Source organism: Euprymna scolopes, chromosome 18 (genome assembly GCF_053919585.1).
Source record: "Euprymna scolopes isolate OS-2025 chromosome 18, ASM5391958v1, whole genome shotgun sequence".
In the NCBI taxonomy this organism is placed as follows: domain Eukaryota; kingdom Metazoa; phylum Mollusca; class Cephalopoda; order Sepiida; family Sepiolidae; genus Euprymna; species Euprymna scolopes.
In genome coordinates this window covers 114721122-114741414 of record NC_136499.1, presented here as the reverse complement: position 1 = coordinate 114741414, position 20293 = coordinate 114721122, and the positions used below count along the sequence as shown (strand labels likewise).

At 33.1% G+C, this 20293-nt stretch overlaps 2 non-coding genes across 2 annotated transcripts; one reads left to right on the top strand and one right to left on the bottom strand.

The window, feature by feature from the left end:
• Positions 1-11272: 11272 nt before the first annotated feature.
• On the bottom strand, positions 11273-11344 carry Trnae-cuc (transfer RNA glutamic acid (anticodon CUC)). Its single transcript has one exon. It is a non-coding gene; the product is annotated as a tRNA-Glu (tRNA).
• A 135-nt stretch (positions 11345-11479) lies between these two features.
• Positions 11480-11551, top strand: Trnag-ucc (transfer RNA glycine (anticodon UCC)). Its single transcript has one exon. It is a non-coding gene; the product is annotated as a tRNA-Gly (tRNA).
• Positions 11552-20293: the final 8742 nt, after the last annotated feature.

Below are 20293 nucleotides of genomic sequence, written 5' to 3'. Positions count from 1 at the left end.
ATATACTCAGACACGAGGGAGTGTCGGTGGCTAAGTGGTTAACGACATGACCTGAACACCTGTGTGTGCTAGGTTCGAATCTTGTTTGTTCCACAGAAACATTTTCATTTAGCATGTTGGTAACCTTCATGTGTTCCTGTAAATAAATAGTTCAAATTCATAAAAGAAAGAAAGAAATATAAACTAACTGAAATATGAAAAAGCAAAAATATTCTTTATCTATTTATTATTGTTGCGGACCAGGATATAAATACCCTAACTCGCTACAAAAAAAAATAATGAAACGAATTGAATGAAGGAAACAAAGAACTCAAATGCTGGAATAAAATAAACATGTTTATTTTCTGTTGAGAAATGAAAGTCTTGGGTGTACACGTGTTCATTCGGACGTTGACGACGACTACACGCGTGGAAGGAAAGGGGAATGCAATACAGATACACAAAGTGGCAAGCCGGCCTGTAGAAAGAGAGGGTTAAGCTCAGTAGAGAGTCGCGCACATGTCTGTGTTGATGGACCAAAGCCGAAGGGGAGATAGTGAGAATGTCAATCTAGTTCATGGAGAGAGAAAGCATATAAAGTGTACCTACGGTCTGTTAGCTTTTTGTCCAACATAGTAGCAAGTGGTGTGAGGTACACATGTGCGCGCGCATGCCGAAAAGGCATGCTGTCAGTCCATAGACCGTCCAGCTAGGAGGCTGATCCGAAAAAGCTGGAAACAGCTTGTCTCTTGCTTTTATAGTCGTTTCCACTGGTCTTTTGCGCATGTGTGGATTTCCTTTGAAAGGGGAACTGACGTTGTCCATGTGTGCATACGTGTGAGTACATGTGTGTACGTTAGCGTGTGTGTGTATACACGTGAATGTGAGCGTATGTACGCAAACGTGAATATATGTACGTGTGTGGATGTGCGCACGTATGTTTGTGTGCGCGTATGTATATGACAAGTAATATAGCTTGAAATGTGAACGCGTGTTTTTGTGTGAGACTAGGAAAGGCTCGCGCATTATATAAAGAGCAGTTGTGTGTGTGTGTGTGTGTGTGTGTGTGTGTGTGTGTGTGTGTGTGTGTGTGTGTGTGTGTGTGTGTGTGTGTGTGTGTGTGTTCAAAGTCCAAAACTATACACAAAATCACCCACTTAGTTGGTATGTCGTTGCCCTGGATGAATAATATACATATATTTAAAAAAAAAAAACATATGTTTATTGTTTTAGAGACAGGGGAGGGGTAGTTTCCAGCAATTTTATGTAATACTAGTGGGGAGCACCCGGCCTTGTCCAGTTGTAAAATATATTAAGTATATTTTAATTCATACAGATTTCACACGTATATATATATATATATATATATATATATATATATATATATATATATATATATATATATTTAAATTGTAATTCAATGAATTTCAAAAAACTCTCATTGAAATGAAATGAAGTGGTTGAGTTTCATATCAAAGAATTTTTATTATTCTAAGCAAGACAAAGAATGTTTTAGAAAGTTTATCTCCTTAACCTATAGGATTTCGATGTCTACCATCTCATCAGAGGAGTGAAAATATTAGCAAATAGTTATAAAGGTATGCACCCTATTTGCTAAAGTCAGTGAGACATGGAAAGTCAAAGTGAAACTTAGTTGGTATGCCGTTGCCCTGGATGAATAATATACATATATTTAAAAAAAAAAAAAACATATGTTTATTGTTTTAGAGACAGGGGAGGGGTAGTTTCCAGCAATTTTATGTAATACTAGTGGGGAGCACCCGGCCTTGTCCAGTTGTAAAATATATTAAGTATATTTTAATTCATACATTCGATATAAATAAGAATATATATATATATATATATATATGTATGTATATGTATATATATATATATGTATATGTAATGTATGGTATATATATGTATATATATATGTATGGTAACCCTGACATAAATCTCCAGAGGAGCTTAGGCCCTGTCAGCTGCAGCATACATGACCCACTGAAGTGTGGAGTATGCTCTGGTGCCCAGCAACCTAAGTCCCAGTCATGGATCAAATGGCATGGTGGGGTGGAGAGGGTTCCATAAGCCATAGTGAAGGCAACCTCTCTAGGAGAAGGAAAACCCTGATATAAAACCTGCAGCAACAGCTGCTACCAATGATGTTGACTTGCTCTTCTTTTTGGTTCAATGTGGCAGTTGTATAGAGAGTGGGATTGTCTCAGTGCAAAGTCTTTTCTCACTATAAAAAGTTTCAATGCATAGGCATTACTTGATATGCAATGGAATACGCACTTTGCAATCACTGTGTATCTCGATAACAAAAAGGCTGGTTGTAGACTGAAACGGCAAACGACATTCAATGAGGACTGATGGGAGATATGGGCATGAATGGCAATAAAGCCTCTCGAACTTCCAGGGTCTGGCCTGGTAGGTGGTCAGGGCACCACAGCTTGAACCCGGTTATCAGTGGATGTGCTGGACTATAGAAGGTTCATAGAGGTGACCCTCTGGCACGTGCTGCTAGTTGCACTCATGTTTGCGCCATTTAAGCCAGCGATATATCTCGAGAACGAGTTAGGAATTTTTTATGTGTATGTATCATTTTCTATCTGGAGCAAAAGAATATTTTACCTACCCTAGAACAAGTATTACACACTGTATGTATGAAATAATTGTACATTCCCTGGGACAGGTAATTTACAACAGGTATATGAAATAATTTTACCTTCCCTAGGACGAGTAATGTGCAACTCATATTTAAAATAAGTTTATCTACCCTCGAAAAGGTAATATAAATACATATCTGAAACAGTTTAACATACTCTCGGCAGGTATGGTACAACATATATTGACTAATTTCTCTTCTCAACAAGACTAGCATAATTTTAAGAAAAATGAAGTCATTTTTAGAAGATGGATCAATTCTCGAGCAAAATTATTATTTCAGTGTGGTCCATATTCCGTATAAGTCAATTTTTTTGTTTATTAAATTGTTAGATGAAAGTACAGAATAGTTACAAAATACACTCATCTCTTAATATTAAGAATAGCTTCCTAAATAATAACGTTATTATTTCAGTACGGTCCGTATTCTGTATAAGTCATTTTTCATTAATGTGTTAGATGAAAGTACTAAATAGTTAGAAAACACCCTCCTCATTTTAAGAATGGCTTTCTAAATAATGTTATTATTTCAGTACGGTCTGTATTCTGTATAAGTCATTTTTCATTAATGTGTTAAATAAAAGCACTAAATAATTACAAAAGACCTTCCTCTTCCCATATTAAGAATGGCTTTCTAAATAATAACTTTATTATTTCAGCATGGTTCGTATTCTGTATAAGTCAGTTTTTTATTGATTAAATTGTTAGATGAAAGTACAGAATAGTTAAAAAAAATAAACACTTAGCATTACTTGATCAATGTACGTGATTTTTAGAATATGATAAATAAACGATGAATAGATAGATACATACATAGTTGAGAGAGAGAGAGAGAGAGAGAGAGAGAGAGAGAGAGAGAGAGGGGGGGGTAGATACATAGAGGAGATGGATACATACATAGATAAGAGGCGGGGGTAACAATCTTCCTTTTTTTTTAAATTGATAACTTTTTACGTGGGAGTTTAATTTTCAATTATAACGTTGTACACGAACTTTGTGACCACGATGAATAGATAGGTAGATAGATACATAGATGAGATGGATACATAAATGAGAGTGGGACGAGGTAAGAGGGGGTAAGGAAATATTCCTTTTTTAACTCCTCCGTTCTAACCCCTAACTTCGGGTCACATCAGAGAGAGTTGCCATTTTTTTTCATCGTGGTCACAAAGTTCGTGTTCAATTTAGTACAACGTTATAATTGAAAACTGAACCCCCACGTGAAAATGTATAAAAAAAGGGTACTTATACAGTTTAGTGACGACATTAAAAAATGGAAATAATAAAAAAAAAATTTATTGTACGTAACTGTTATAGACTGAAGTTCTCCGAAAAAAAAATTCACTTCATTTGATCAAGTAGTTTTTTTTTTTTTTTTTTTTTACAGCGAAAAACAATTATTTATCACGGCTACGTCAACGTGGCCATTTTGGAAATGTTATTGCATGCCCAGGAATTCCCTAAGGGCAGGTAACTGTCGTACATAGAAGAATACCTCCATTTTAGGACAATCTAGCCCTTTTTCCCCCACCAGAATGAGATTTTTTTTTTTTTTTTTTGCGAAGACAGATGCCATTTTTGGGGCGTTTTTTTTTTTTTTTTTTTAATTTGTAACAGAAGTAAATAAACGAAGTTTCGAAATTATCCATGCGTGTCCAACTGCGCATGTTTCGAAAATAATCTCGTATAAAAATTCTTCAATTCTTTGCATTCTTCAATTTCTTTGCATATTCAATAGTATTCTTATTAAAAAAAGAAAAAAAACGCAAAAAATTGCAGATTTAAAAAAAAAAAAAAAACGTAAAAAAATTGCAGATGTGTATGTGTTGTGCGCATATCAATATGGCGAGAAAAAAAGGCTAGATTGCGAAATTTGGCCTAAAATGGAGGTATTCTGCTTGGTACATTTCCAAAATGGCCACGTTGACGTCGTCGTGATAAATAATTGTTTTTCGCTGTAAAAAAAAAAAAACTACTTGATCAAATGAAGTGAATTTTTTTTTCGGAGAACTTCAGTCTATAACAGTTACGTACAATAAAATTTTTTTTCAATATTTCCATTTTTTAATGTCGTCACTAAACTGTATAAGTACCAAAAAAAGACTTAAGTCTGTAATCGATGATATTAATAAAAAAGAAGTAAAAAAAAAAAAAGCACCCGGAAAATTGTGGAATCTAGAGGGGGGGGTAGTCTCAACAACATCTGGCAACAAAAGATACCCTAAAAATTGAATTTAACTTAATAATCCTTTGGGGTTTTTAACACATATTTCAGTTATATTGAAGTTTTTAAGATGACTACCATTATAACGAATTAATTAATTATTTAATGAGCAAAAAATACCTTAATAATTAGGTTAGTGCTTAAAATAGAGTCGACAAATCGATTTTTTTTTAAATATGTCGTTTTAAGCAAAAACAACAGCACCTACTTGTCATGTCGAAAATAGAAATATATCCAAAAATTACGAAAATTCATCAAGTAAAAAATTATTTGTAGCTAAAAGTAATTTTTATGGAAAAATGTGGGAAATTGCATTTTCCCTAAATGTAAGCACCTTGAAAAGAGACATAGTTATCTCCCTTTTCACCACTTTAATGGTGACCAACATTTTAGTCTGATGACAAAAAATTATAAAAACTATTTTTATATAAAACACATTATTAGAGCCAAAGGCTGAAATAAAATCAGAAAAAATTCATTTTTATTATTTTTTTCATATGCACTAAAATTTGGCCTTTCTAAGGTTTAACAGATTGGCCTTTTTAAGGCCAAATTTGGCCTTTGCTTGTGCGTTGTTTTTGGCCACTTTTTTGTAATGACCGTTAAAAAAAAAAAGAAAAAAGGCAAAATTTGGCCTTAAAAGGCCAATCTGTTAATATGTAAAAGCTAAATTTGAAAATTAAAATGGTTTCGGCCTTTATTTATCGGTAACAAACGGCAAATTTGTTTTATTTTTTGTTTTTTTCGTAAAAAAACCTACTTGATCAACTCTTGTGAATTTTGGAATATGCCATTTTCATGCTGTGACAAGTAGGTACAAGATAAACAATTTTCGGCAAATGTGTAGTAAATTATTTGACAGACAAAAAGTTATAAAAACTCATTTTAGACTAAATGTACGACAATCGGGGTCGCCATATTGTTTTTAAAGTTTGATCTTTCTAGGAGTTTGAAAAATTGGCCTTTTCAAGGCCATATTTGGCCTTTTGTTACGCTCTTTCATAAAAAAAAGTGGCCAAAACAGTTCCTAGAGCGTAAAAAAGGCCGAATTTGGCCTTTAATAGGCCAATCTGTCAAACCCTAAAGGCCAAAATTTTAAAACAATATAGCGGCCTCGATTGTCGGACATTTAGTCTAATGAAAAATGTTGGAAAAATAATAAAAATGAAAATTTTTCTGGTTTTATTTCATCCTTATGGTCTAATAATGTGTTTTATATAAAAATAGGGTAAAAGTGCACTAGGGGACCACCCGAATATTTACCTTTAAGAAGCCGTTGTTTTTTTTAATATCCAACTGTTTACAGCTCCAGTCGGGTCTGCTGTTTAAAGAAAAAAAAAACATTTAATAGTGTCGCGGACTAGAATTATGAGTAAAACTGGCCCATGGTTACGGTATAGTAATGTCTGCCCGCCATTTTTTTTTTTTTTTTCTTACCTGTCGATTGGTGAAGTGGGTGCGCATGCGCAGAAATTGTCAGTGATTGTAGCAGACGATTTCTTTTTCTTCAGTTTCAGCATTTACTGCAAACAAAAAACCACGCGAAATTAAATTCTAAAAAAAATTTTCTTACTCTTTTCTGTGCAAAAAAAAAAAATTTTTTTTTTTTTTTCATAAATTTATCTTTTTATACAATTCTTTATACATTTATTTTTTTCCATTATTTTTTATTTATTTTTTTTTTCTGTAAAAAGTTATTTTAACATTTTCTTCATGTGCCAAAAAAAGATGAATACCAATACTGTGGATTCCTGCTACGGTTGTAGCAACAAATATTTCGACACAGTAAAGGCATTTCACAAAGGAGAAGACACGAGCAGGCAATTTTTGCGAAAACATGGTGTTTTGCCGACAAGCGTTACTTGTCCGCAATGCAAAAATGAGTGTTCGTTTCGAGAAGGTAAACGAGTCTGGAGGTGCACGCACTACACTAAAATGGGAAAATCCAAAAAAAGAAAATATTGCGGTTTCACTGTCGCCGAAACCACAGGAACATTCATTGCTCAGATGCCAGCGTGAAAAGTAATAATGTTCGTCAATCATTTTTTAAGCCCTATGTGGAATCATCGGACAAAAAAAAAAAAACAGCCTATCCTGCCTTGACAGAGTACAAAATAGACTTTGTGGCTTAGTGGGGGGTGCCCTTTTCTCTACCCTGCAACCCCTCTCCCACAGAAGAGACGTTGCAAGCCTATCCTTGTTTTATCGTTATTTTCATGGCAGGTGCTCGTCTGAACTCCAATCCCTGGTCCCCCCTCGCCAATCTTTCACAAAAAACACCCGTCTAGCTGAATCCACTGTCAAAAATTTCCCCCACTCTATATCTGTGCCTAAATCAAAACGCGGATTTCATGAACAAAGCTTCTTTCTTAGAACTGCACGCCTGTGGAACTCTGTTCCGTCTGCCTGCTTCCCTCCGGACTACAACTTGGATGTCTTCAAGTCTAATGTTAACAAATTCCTAATGAACCGCCCCCTTAAGTAAACACTTCATCAAATCTCCTCACTAACGTAATGTACTTGCAATAACCCTTATCCCTGAGTGGCTTCCGGGCCTTGATTAGTGGTGATCTCTGTGTAAAAAAAAAAAAAAAAAAAAAAATGCGAAAATCTGGACATTTTGCACCACTCCTCAGTTGATTCTGTTCCGAGGTCTGTGAGGACTGGCTTAACTGTTAGAATTTTTTTTGTACCAATAATGGTGCATCCCCCCTGTTTACATTTATTATTGTTTATCTGGTTCTTATGTATGATTTTTTGTATTTTGTATCCATTATGATTTTTAGTTTCGTATATTTTGGATTTGTACAAAACTCCCTTTAATTTGGAGAAAAGAGAAATGCTAGCTCTGTAATGATGTCACGAGCTCAGCGCGTATTTCGTCCTCTTTTGAAATTCTGCTGACGTGGAGAGTGAACGTGTTCATTGCCCGGCGCTGAAAATGGAATTTTGAAGAGCCTCCTTCAAAGAAGTAAACCCGGTAAGAAATTAATACCCGGTTGCGACGAGACAGACTTCTGGAAATTAACTACGTGGCTGCGGTTTTGCACGTATTTATTTTACAAGGAGTGGAATTTAAAGAAAATACTTTTTTACGTGACAAGGAATTATGGAATTTCCTATCCGGACAAGCGACGAGGTCTTGCTCCTGTAATACATGTGTGTCTCTACGGTTTGCATGCAACATGGAGGGAAGGAAAATTCTAAAAGAACTTTAAATAAAAAAAAGAAACTAGCTTTCAATTGTGAGTACGCTCCTAAAATTAATTTCATATGCGAGTGTGATTAGGAGATACTACTATTTTGTACATTATTATTGTATTCGTTTATGGATGCACACAACTTCTTTATAAGAACCAGCACTGTTGTTATTTTTTCATTACATGTTACTTTTTTCATAATATGTTACCTTGGCGTTTAAGTTTAATGCTTGCAAAGGGAAAAATTTGTAACTTATTGCAAATAAAGTTTCTTCTTCGTTTCAAAGCAAGACATTTATATTTATTCTTTACCCCCTCCCCGTCTTTTGTTTCATGCTTTTTTTTTTCAGCTTAGTTACTTTAGCGTCGAATTTATCTGGAAGCAAGATAAATTCCGACATAGCAACCAGGAACCCATTGGAGGCGACGGGATAGCTGTCGAAATCGACGAAATCCTTATCGTGCACCGAAAGTCTAATAGAGGAAGGATATGGCTTTTCGGCAAAATTGAAAGAATTTTTTTTTAAAGTTTCCTCGTCGCATTGACTGGCCCAGATGAAAAACAGAACGCCAAAACTCTGATTCCCTTGGTGCACAAGTTTATCCTTCCGGGCTCAATAATTTTCAGTGATTGTTGGAAGGCATATACTAACCTCGACCAGCATTTTCCACACTACACCATAAACCACTCAGAAAATTTTGTCGACTCTCAGGATCCCATCATCCACACACAAAATGTAGAACGAATGTGGCTAGAGGTAAAACACTTAAGCGGCCTGGTATTCGAGCAGAATTTATGCAGCAATACCTAGCCAGGTGTTTATTTATAAGGAGTGAGACAGACAAGACGAAACTTTTGCATAATTTTATTTACAGGCTGCTGCATTGTACAGACACAAGTCGGAACTTGGAGATTTCTTGTTAAGAAAAAACCCCAAAAATTCCCTTCCCTGAAATAAAAACAATAAACCTTCCTTGAAAGAAAAAATAATAATAATAATAAATAATATTAACCTCAACTTTTTTTTCCTTGTTAAGAGCAAAACATTTTCTTTCCGTGTTAAAAAAAAAGAAGAAAAAAAGGGGGGTATTAACCCAAACCCTTTCTTGAAAAAACAAAAAATAAATAAATAAAAGTCTGTACAAAAAAAAAAATGTTCGCTTGTCTTTTTTTTTCTTTTTTTTTTAGTCGGGGGGGGGGGATCATGCGCAGTGTGTTACCGGCTGTCTTGCAAGGAAAGGAACATGGTGGCCATTAAACTATTACGCGAAAGCATTGTTTTTTTTTTCCGTGTTATTATTGTACATAATTCTAGTCTGCGACACTATTAAATGTTTTTTTTTTTAAGCAGCGGACCCGACTGGAGCTGTAAACAGTTGGATATTTAAAAAAACAATGACTTCTTAAAGGTAAATATTCGGGTGGTCCTCTAGTGCACTTTCACCAAAAATAGTGGCAAATGTGTAGTTAAGCGTCGTAAATTATTTGACAGACAAAATATAATAAAAACTATTTATTTTTGTACAAAACACATTGTTAGACCCTAAAGCTGAAATAAAACACGAAAAAAATTCAATTTTTTAATTTTTAATTTTTTAAATTTTTTCATCATTTTTTTTAATGGACAATCGAGGCCTTTAAAATTTGGCCTTTATAAGGTTTGACAGATCGGCCCTTTTAAGGCCAAATTTGGCCTTTTTACGTTCTTTCATGAACTATGTTTTTGGCCACCATTTTTTTTGTAATGTTTTTGACCACCATTTTTGTAATGTTTTTGATCACCATCTTTTTGTAATGTTTTTTGGCCACCATTTTTGTAATGAATGTGCGTAAAAAAAAGGCCAAATTTAGCCTTAAAAAGGCCAATCTGTCAAACCTAAGAAAGGCCAAATTCTTCAATTGTCGTACATTTAGTCTAATAAAAAATGATGAAAAAAATAATAAAAATGAATTTTTTTTGGGGGGGGGTAACTTTTCAGATTAGGTCCACCTCAACAATTTTCTTTTAAATGACGACTTAAATTGGTTTTCGCCTGTGCTGAATACGAAAATCGCATTGAAATTTTGCAGAAATAAGTAGTTATCGAGATATAAAAAGTTGTATTATGCATTGTATTCTTTGGCGGCCATCTTTTTACGCGCGTGCGCGCGCCATAAACAAATCTACTCATCTATGACTGACACTTCACGCGCGTAAAAAAATGGCCGCCAAAGAATACAATGCATAATACAACTTTTTATGTCTCGATAACTACTTATTTCTGCAAAATTTCAATGCGATTTTCGTATTCAGCATAGTCGAAATCCCGTAAAAGGTGTAATTTAAAAGAAAATTATGGAGGTCGACCTAATCTAAAAAAATACCTTTTGTTTCTGGTTTTACTTCAACCTTTTGGTCTAATGTTTTTTTTATAAAAATCGATGGTTTTTATGCATTTTTGTTTGTCAAATAATTTACGCCGCTAAACTACACATTTGCCAGTTTTTCTTCCTTTTTGTTTACCGCCATAAGTGCCAATCTGAATAAGCACAAAAAAAACTACTTGGTACTGGTCGCGGTAAGAATTCCCTGCCGAACACCCTAAAAAAACAATGACTTCTCCCCACGCATGCGCAAAGGACATGTTTTAGTTGCCATTAACGTTGTCATTTAAAAAGAAAATGCTATTAAAAAGAAAAAAAAAAAAAAAGTTTTAAAAAAGTCGATAAAAGTGATTAAAAGTGAGATATTATTAATAAATGTGTAGTAATGTATTTTATTTCAATATTCATAAACAGTAAAACAAAGTCGATAAAAATTCAGGATCGTTTTGTTACTATAGCAACTAAAACATGTACTTTTGCGTATGCGTGGGGAGAAGTCATTGTTTTTTTAGGGTGTTCGGCAGGGAACTCTTACCGCGACCAGTACCAACTACTTGATCAAATAACGTGATTTTGGGAATATTTCATCTCCATCCCGTGACTGGTGCACTGGTGCAGTCTTTTCTGTATTTTCTTTACTTTTAATTGCATGCAATAAGTGCCACCATTGTTTCAATCTCAGCATTTTAAAGCTGACAACTTCAATATAAGCGAGATTTCATATTTTTTAATAAATTGAAGTAGTTTCGATAAAACAATTTTTCATTCCGTATTATATTAAGTATGAAAATGCAAAACGTAAACAAAACCGATGCATTTTAAACGGATAAAAAATGTTTCCCAAGCGGGGAATCGAACCCCGGCCGCCGCGGTGAGAGCGCGGAATCCTAACCACTAGACCACTTGGGAACTCTCTGTCTTCGCTTCATAAGTCAGTAAATATTTATAAGAAAATAGAGAAATACGAAACAAAATCAATATCAGTTTATGTTGAAATATTACATAAAATATAAGTAGCTTGTCTAGACGGTGTAAATCCGCTCAGCGTCGGTGGTGTAACGGTTAGCATGGTTGCCTTCCAAGCAATCGATCCGGGTTCGACTCCCGGCCGACGCATGATGTTTTTGCTTTTTTAATTAATACAAGTTTTTTTTTTTTGTTTATATATATATATAGTGCTAATGAGGAGACAATATTAAAAAAAACAACAACAACAAAAAAAAAAAACAACATTCATTGTCAATTATTGTTAATATTAATAAAATGAATATCGTTTCCGAAACGATTGTTCGTTCACCCGATTTGATTTTGTTTTTGTTTTCTCCTTTTGGAACTGATTCATAACTAACAATTATTAATCTTTATCCTCCCCCCCCCCTCCCTCCCTCCCTCTCTCTCTCTCTCTCTCTCTCTCTTATATATATATATATATATATATATATATATATATATATATATATATATATATATATATATATATATATATATATATATAAACAAAAAAACTTGCATTTTGATAATACTTATGATGTGAGGCTGAGGCTCCCGATTTGGGGGCAACAAATTGATCAAACAGAACATCAATCCCAACTCGCTTTTAGGTAAAAATGAACTTTCGTATAAATAATTGAATTCATTCAAAAAGAATCGCAAAACAAAGAACATCTCTCTTTCTCTCTCTCTCTCTCTCTCTCTCTCTCTCTCTCTCTCTCTCTATATATATATATATATATATATATATATATATATATATATATATATATATGTATATATATATATTCCCATCTTTTCCTTCCTTTCTATTTTTCTGGGGTTTTTTCTATTTCGATACACACTTTACTCTCTCCGTTTTTGTAGGTACGGCTAAAATGAATGCCGATGCTCAAAATGTATAAACATTTTGACCCCTCCGTTTACTTAAAAGATCACCAAAAATCAGAAAATTAACCAATTTTAATGACATTTTCAGCATTTATCAAATGATGATCGAGGAATATAATGAACTAATTATTTTTATTTAAATCCGAGTGGAAATGTATTATTTTGTTTAAACAAAAAATACCTTTACTAAAATTATAGTTTTCAGTAGTAAATAAAAAAAAAAACCAAGACTTTATTTTTGCTTTTTTATATAAATAAAGCATCGTAATTTGTAACAATAAAAATAAAATAATTTTTACAGGAACATTACGAAAAAAGCCCCTGAAGTCCGTATTAATGAATTCGATATAACTAGAAAAACAATTAATTTCTCGAACTACAGATAATACCATTGAATTAAGCATTGTTTATTTAATATTTTCACACACACAAAAAAAATTATAATTGCAAAAAATATTTCTACTTTTTTTTTAAATTACAGGTTTCGCATAATTTTTTATATGCAAGATTTTAATAATTTCTGTGCTTGCAAGAATGTGAAACCTTCGGCGTAACACATTTTTTATATAATAGTGAACAATAATTAAAAAAAAAAAATTGTTTTGAACAGGAACATAGAAAAATAATTAAATCAACAAAATGGAAAAATTTATACAAACGTTCAGAATAGGAATGTATGGATGCACGTGTTGCACGTCTGGGAGAAAAATATCACACCCTTCCTCTCTTTTAATTTTAATTGGGGCTAATTAATGTATGTTTTGTACAAACAAGGTGTTTTTTTTTTTAAATTTAATTCAATATCTTAGGACTTTACTAATTATCTTTGAAATAGACCCAGAAAACTAATATTTATCTTTTAAAGGATTTTTACAATGAATTTATTTAACTTCAAAATTTAGCCGAATTGGTTAGCTTGCCGTGAACACATTTTTCATAACTTTTTTTTTCACGTGTTCAAATATTTTTTTCCCCTTTTGAAAATTAACTTTAGTCTTTAATCGATATAACTCGAAGAAAAATTCATTTCTCGAACTACCGATATTACCATTGAATTAAGCATTGTTTATTTAATATTTTCAAACAAAAAATATAATTGCAAAAATTATTTCTACTTTTTTTACGCTTACATTACAGAATTAAGCATTGTTTATTTAATATTTTCATTTTTCATTGTTTTTTTTAAATTTTTTTTCACGTGTACAAATATTTTTTTCCTTTATGAAATTAACTTTAGTCCTTAATCTTTCAAATACAATCAAAAAGTAGTCGGAAGCCTACAAAAAAATTATGATAAATCGGCTTTCAAAACTAGGTCCCCCTATTTTTGTCCGCCCATTTTTGCCCGTACCTAGCTTTTTTCCTCCCCGTCTTCTTCACGCATATTAAAGGCCGTTATCTTTTTTTTGTTTGTTTTTTGTTGTTTTTTTTTTAATGGCATATGATGTAATCTCCTAATATTTTTTTTTTTTATTTTGTGATTGTAAACTCCTGTATAATTTTCATAGAGGACTAAACATCCCCTAAAGAGGTCTGTAATTATTTGTAACTGGCCGACCGAAACATGTTCATGAATGTGTAGCGATATGTTAATGCTTTTATAAAACAAATGAAATATATATATATATATATATATATATATATATATATATATATATATATATATGGTGGTCAAGGTCTGGTGTGGACGTGTGTTAAAAGCACACAGATGTCTTAGCGTCTTTCTGTGCTTCTCCCAGACAAATCAACCCCACGTGCACGTCGTGACCACTGCCATGCAAACGGGGCTCTGATGAACGGCGAGTGTCCTGCGCCGTATAACTGGACCTCCACTGCCTTGTGGGCCAAGGTTATTTAACCGAAGGCTAAGGGTGAGGTAACGTTGACAGAAACCTCCAGAGGAGCTTAGGCCCTGTAAGCTGCGACATATATGACCCACCGGCGTGTGGAATATGCTCTGGTGCCCAGCAATCTAAGTTCCAGTTATGGATCAAATGGTATGGTGGGTGGAGAGGGTTCTGTAATCCGTAGTGAAGGCAACCTCCCTAGGAGAAGGAAAACTCTGGTATAAAACCTGCGATGACTGCTGCTGCATCTAATGATGTTGACTTGCTCTTCTTTTTGGATTAATGTGGCAGTTGTTTAGAGAGTGGGATTGTCTCGGTGCAAAGTCTTTCCCCACTATAACAATTCCTCATGCATAGGCATTGCTCGATATAAATTAGATACACTTTTATATGGAGTGATGGCAATGTTCGAAAGCGAATTTGCTGCCACTATATATATATATATATATATATATATATATATATATATATATATATATATATATATATATATATATAGGTGCAAGTACTGCAAGTCTATAAATGGGCCACAAGTAATCTTTTTCAGTATAAAAATCGGCAAAAAATCTTTATAATGTACGTACTTGTCACTGCATGCAAATGTCATATTCCAAAAATCACGTAAATCGATCAAGTAGTTTTTTTTTTATTTAAGAAAATCAAATATTATCGGACGATTTATCGAAGAAACAGCCACGCGCCATATTGTTTGAGAGATAACGCAACTAAGGCCCCCTGGCGGAAATATGGGTCAACAAGGGCAGTACATGCAGACCATCGAATATTTTATCAATCAAGTACTTTTATCTATTTATTTTATTTTTAAGAAAATCAATTTTTACGATTTCTAGGGATAATGAATAAATAAAGTGACTTCTTTTAATAAAGAGAATGTGTCTTTGGGTTTGTACTACTGTACACATAGATTTGAAAAAGTTGTCAAAAAACAAATAAATGTTATCAAAGGCAAGATAAGTTACTTTTCTACTTAACTGAATAATTTTTTAGTGTTTTTATTCAATGTAACATGCTTATTCAGTTCGAAATACATACAGTATTTACCGATGTATTGGAAAATTGGAAATGGCGCCGGCTTCTCTGTTGAACACGGTATGTTTGGGAAAATGAGTTAAAAATAAAAAATATACAAAATACTGTTAAAAACCCACCGAATCTATGTCAGCCTATGTCACAGTAACATATTGAGCGACTTTCTAACAGTATTTTGTCTATTCTTTTTTATTTATAACCCCTTTTCCCAAACTTACCGTATGAAAGAGAGTCGGGCGCTATTTTAAATTTTCCAATACATCGGTAAACACTGTATGTTTTTCGAGCTGAATAAACATGTTACAATACATAAAAACGCTAGAAAATTATCCAGTTAGGTAGAAAAGGAACTTATCTTGCCTATGATAACATTTATTTGTTATATATTTGTTTTTTGACAACTTTTTCGCATCTATGTGTACAGTAATACAAACCCAAAAAGGGTTTTCGACATTCAAAAAAACAAAACAAAAAAAACTACTTGATCGATTTACGTGATTCTTGAAATATGACATTTTCATACAGTAACAAGTACGTACATTATAAAGATTTTTTTCAGATTTTTATTGTATAAAAGATTTGTTGTGGCTCATTTATAGACTTGCACCTATATATATATATATATATATATATATATATATATATATATATATATATATATATATATATTATGGTAGTATATATAATAGCCAAAGTGACCAGCTGCTATTTTTCCTAATTCCTGTAATTTTCGCCTAAATTTCGGGTAAAATTGATTACTATTTTTAAATCTTGAAATACAATTATACTTTACTTTTTAAACTTTTTTTTAAATTTGATTTGAACCCCTCAAAATAAATGGTTAAAATTGGGGTCAAAGTTTTTTTAAAAAATTGACCGCTGCGGTCTCTACCAAATTACTCAGCCAATTTCTGTTCTAAACATTTCAAAATTTACATAAAGTGTATGCAGACATGGGGCAGGCTTTTTAATCGTTTTTTTTTTTTACGATAATTTGGCTGCCAAAGTGTCAATGTTCAAAAGATTTGACCTTTGCAACCCTAACAAACCCACCAGACTATTTTGTGTCTAAACACTTGAAATGAAATTTTAGATGTAGGTTACCTGAACATGCCAAACATTTTAATATATATATATATATATATATATATATATATATATATATATATATATATATATATATATATAGTTCAGAATAGTTTTTATTTAACAATCAGTTGTTATGGAAACGTAAGATTGTTAAAGTCTTTAGCAAATAGGGTTCATACCTTTTTAAGTATTTGCTAATATTTTCTCTCCTCTGATGAGATGGTAGACATCGAAACCCTATAGGTTAAGGAGATTAATTTTCTAAAGCATTCTTTGTCTTGCTTAGAATAATAAAAATTCTTTGATTTGAAACTCAACCACTTCATTTAATTTCAATGAGAGTTTTTTGAAATTCATTGAATTACAATTTAATATATATATATATATATATATATATATATATATATATATATATATATATATATATATATATATATATATATATATATATATATACGTAAGCACATAAAGTTATGAACAGTGCATAGGACCTGAGCAAAGCCGGGTTGAACTGCTAGTCTATATATCTATAAAAGTGAAAATGTGTGTGTGTGTGTGTGTGTGTGTGTGTGTGTGTGTGTGTGTGTGTGTGTGTGTGTGTGTACATTTCCCTACCAAATAACTCTGTCAATTTTTAGTTTACAGACTCAAGATTTGACATAAGGGGTATTGAGATTTGGGAAAATCTTTTTAATCGGTTTTCAGCCAGAAATTTTGCTGTCAAGGGGTTATAGTTCAACAATTTGACCTTTGAAAACTCTACCAAACTCCTCCGCCAATTTTCGGTCTAAACACTTGAAATTTTAGATGTAGGTCACTTGGATATGGATCAAACTTATTTTTATTTGATTTGAGTCCAAAACCATAAATGTTAAGGGGCAAAATTTTGGTCAAAGTAAAATAAAAAAAATGACCTCTGCAGTCCCTACTAAATTACTCAGCCAATTTTTGGCCTAAACATTTGAAATTTTACATAAAATGTATTCCAACATACGGCAAGCTTTTTAATCGTTTTTTGATGACAATTTGGCTGCCAAAAGGTAAAAGTTCAAAAGATTTTATCTTTGCTTTCTCTAGCAAACTATTCTGCCAATTTTGGGTCTAAACATTTGAAATTTTACACAACGGGTATTCAGACATGCAGCAAGCTTTTTAATCAGTTTTTGGGTGAACATTTGGATGCCAAGAGGTCAAAGTTGAAAGAGTTGACCTTTGTAGACTCTACCAAACTCCTCCCCCAATTTTCGGTCTAAACACTTGAAATTTTAGATGTAGCTTACCTGAGCATGAGTCAAACTTTTTAGTATATATATATATATATATATATATATATATATATATATATATATATATATGCACATAAAGTTATGAACAGTGCATAGGACCCGAGCAAAGCCGGGATGAACTGGTAATAAAGAATATTTAAAAATAAAAATACATGCGCTACATTCATAAAAGTAAATAAGCATTTTTTTTTTGTGCTTCTATATTAGGCAAAAAAAAAAATATTGAATTTCAAATAAAACAAATGGTACCTACGTAATTGTCATGTCACAAATAGTAACATATCCAAAAATTACGCAAAGCCGGGTTGAACTGCTAGTCTATATATCTATAAAAGTGAAAATATGTGTGTGTGTGTGTGTGTGTGTGTGTGTGTGTGTGTGTGTGTGTGTGTGTGTGTGTGTGTGTGTGTGTGTGTGTGTGTACATTTCCCTACCAAATAACTCTGTCAATTTTTCAGTTTACAGACTCAAGATTTGACATAAGGGGTATTGAGATTTGGGAAAATCTTTTTAATCGGTTCATAAAAGTAAATAAACATTTTTTTTTGTGTGTGCTTCTATATTAGGCAAAAAAAAAAAAATTGAATTTCAAATAAAACAAATGGTATTTACGTAATTGTCATGTCGCAAATAGTAACATATCCAAAAATTACAGAAAATGATAAGGCAGAAAAACAATTATTAATGAAAAACCGTCTAGAAGGGCTATCGACCGGCTCCGAATTCATAAAAATGACGGGAGCATCTCAGCACTCAGCATAGGTCGAAACTTCTTTCCCCAAACAAGAAAAAACAAAAAAGCATCAGTAAATAGCAACAACTCGGAAACAAATTCTAAAACTTAAAATAATAAATTTTATTTAATCAAAAATAGTTTCATTTTGTGTATGGGAGATATGTAAGTTATAGCCATTCTTGAATGTTCGAGATTTCCCTCTTAGCACGAAATTAAAAAGATTGAAGTCCATTAATAACGCGGAGAAATGTGCATAATATTTGTATAGTTGTGAGGGTATGGATGGAAATCTTTCGAGACCAGAAATCCTTCTTGACTGAGGAAATCGTTATGGTTATGAAGAAACGCCGCGAATGAAAGTACACCTGAAAGATAAGAGTTTTGCGCGGTAAAATATTCGTCTTTTTTGTTTGTATGAGTTTCATTGGTAAAAAATTGAGTAATTTATCCGTTGCAGTTTTGAACCTGGTATTCTTAGTGGTGTGGTTTTAACGTCTTTTGGATGGAGTCAGATGTGGGTGACTTGCGGAAACGCCCTCTAGACTGTTTTGTTTTGTTTTTTTTGTTTATTTTTTTGTGTTGTTTTTTTTTTTTTGTTTTTTTACAATATAGGAGGGAAATGTGCGTTTCTCTCCTAATAATTTCTTAAATAAACACAAGGCCAAACGACATTGCTTTTAACAAAACAATAATAAAGGATTTATTTAAAAAAGGCAAGATTGTATCTCAAACTGGAGAGAAAGAAAGAAAGTGTAAATGTCTGTTTGAAGGTGTCGTCTGCCATCAGACTGCAGTTGTCAACATGTAGCAGTGGGAGGGGTGAGTGAGAGAAGTCTGTATAGGTCGCTTGCTGACGTCTCTCTGGCGATCGCAGCTGATATCCCAAAGGGATAAAAATAGACCTTAAGGAGACAGCTCAAATCAATGCGCCCTGCCAACCGATTGGTCAGTGTGGCCGAATCACTTTGGCACCGGGCATTGATCCGCTTATAGTAAATAGTTTGTTAACTGTTACAACTGTGCTGGCCCTTTTATATTGGCATTCTAGAATGTTCCAACCCATTCACTGTCTACATATGCGAATCGACGAGAATGAACACAAAATTAAAAAGATTGTGGTTTATAAATAACGCAGAGAAATGTGCATTTTTATAAGACGAAAGTTCAGAATCATCCACCAAATGAAAAAATATTTACATAATTGTGAGGATACGGCTAGAAATTTTCCATGGCTGAGGAAATCCTTCTCAACTGAGGAAATCGTTATGGTTAAGATATTTTAAGAAGAATCACCGTGAATGAAAGTACACCTGGAAGATAAGAGTTTTGCAACGAAAAATATTCGTCTGTGTTTGTTTCATTGGTAAAAAATTGAGTAATTTATCCGTTGCAGTTTTGACCTTGGTATTCTTAGTGGTGCGATTTTAACGTCTTTCAGCTGGGGTTAGACATGAGTGATAATTATTGGCTGCGGCGATGGTGACTTGCGGAATCGCTGTCAAGACTGTTTTGATTTTTGGTGTGCTGGCCCTTTTATATTGGCATTCTAGAATGTTCCAACCCATTCACTGTCTACATACGCGAATTGACAAAATAATATAGTCCCGTGGATTTGTGTGTAGAAAGAACGCATAATAGCCACGACTCTACGTGCGGATGGAATTGCATAGACAAATAATTACAAAATCAAATTGTTCCTGAAATGAATAAATTCTGAACAGATTTTTCTGATTATATGACGAGTGACTTGATTTAACTGGTCAGTACATACCCTCTCATTAGACGAAACGTCACTACGCAGGAAAAGTACAAAAATACTGTACACATTTCATTTGGTGTAGATAGCAAATTAGTGTGAATGACTTATGTGTCTACAGAACCTTGTAGAAATTCTCGAGTCAAGTGTCTCAGAATGGTTAAAAGTGACTGTAGTTGCAGGCAGGATGGCTCTTAATGTGCCAATAAATCT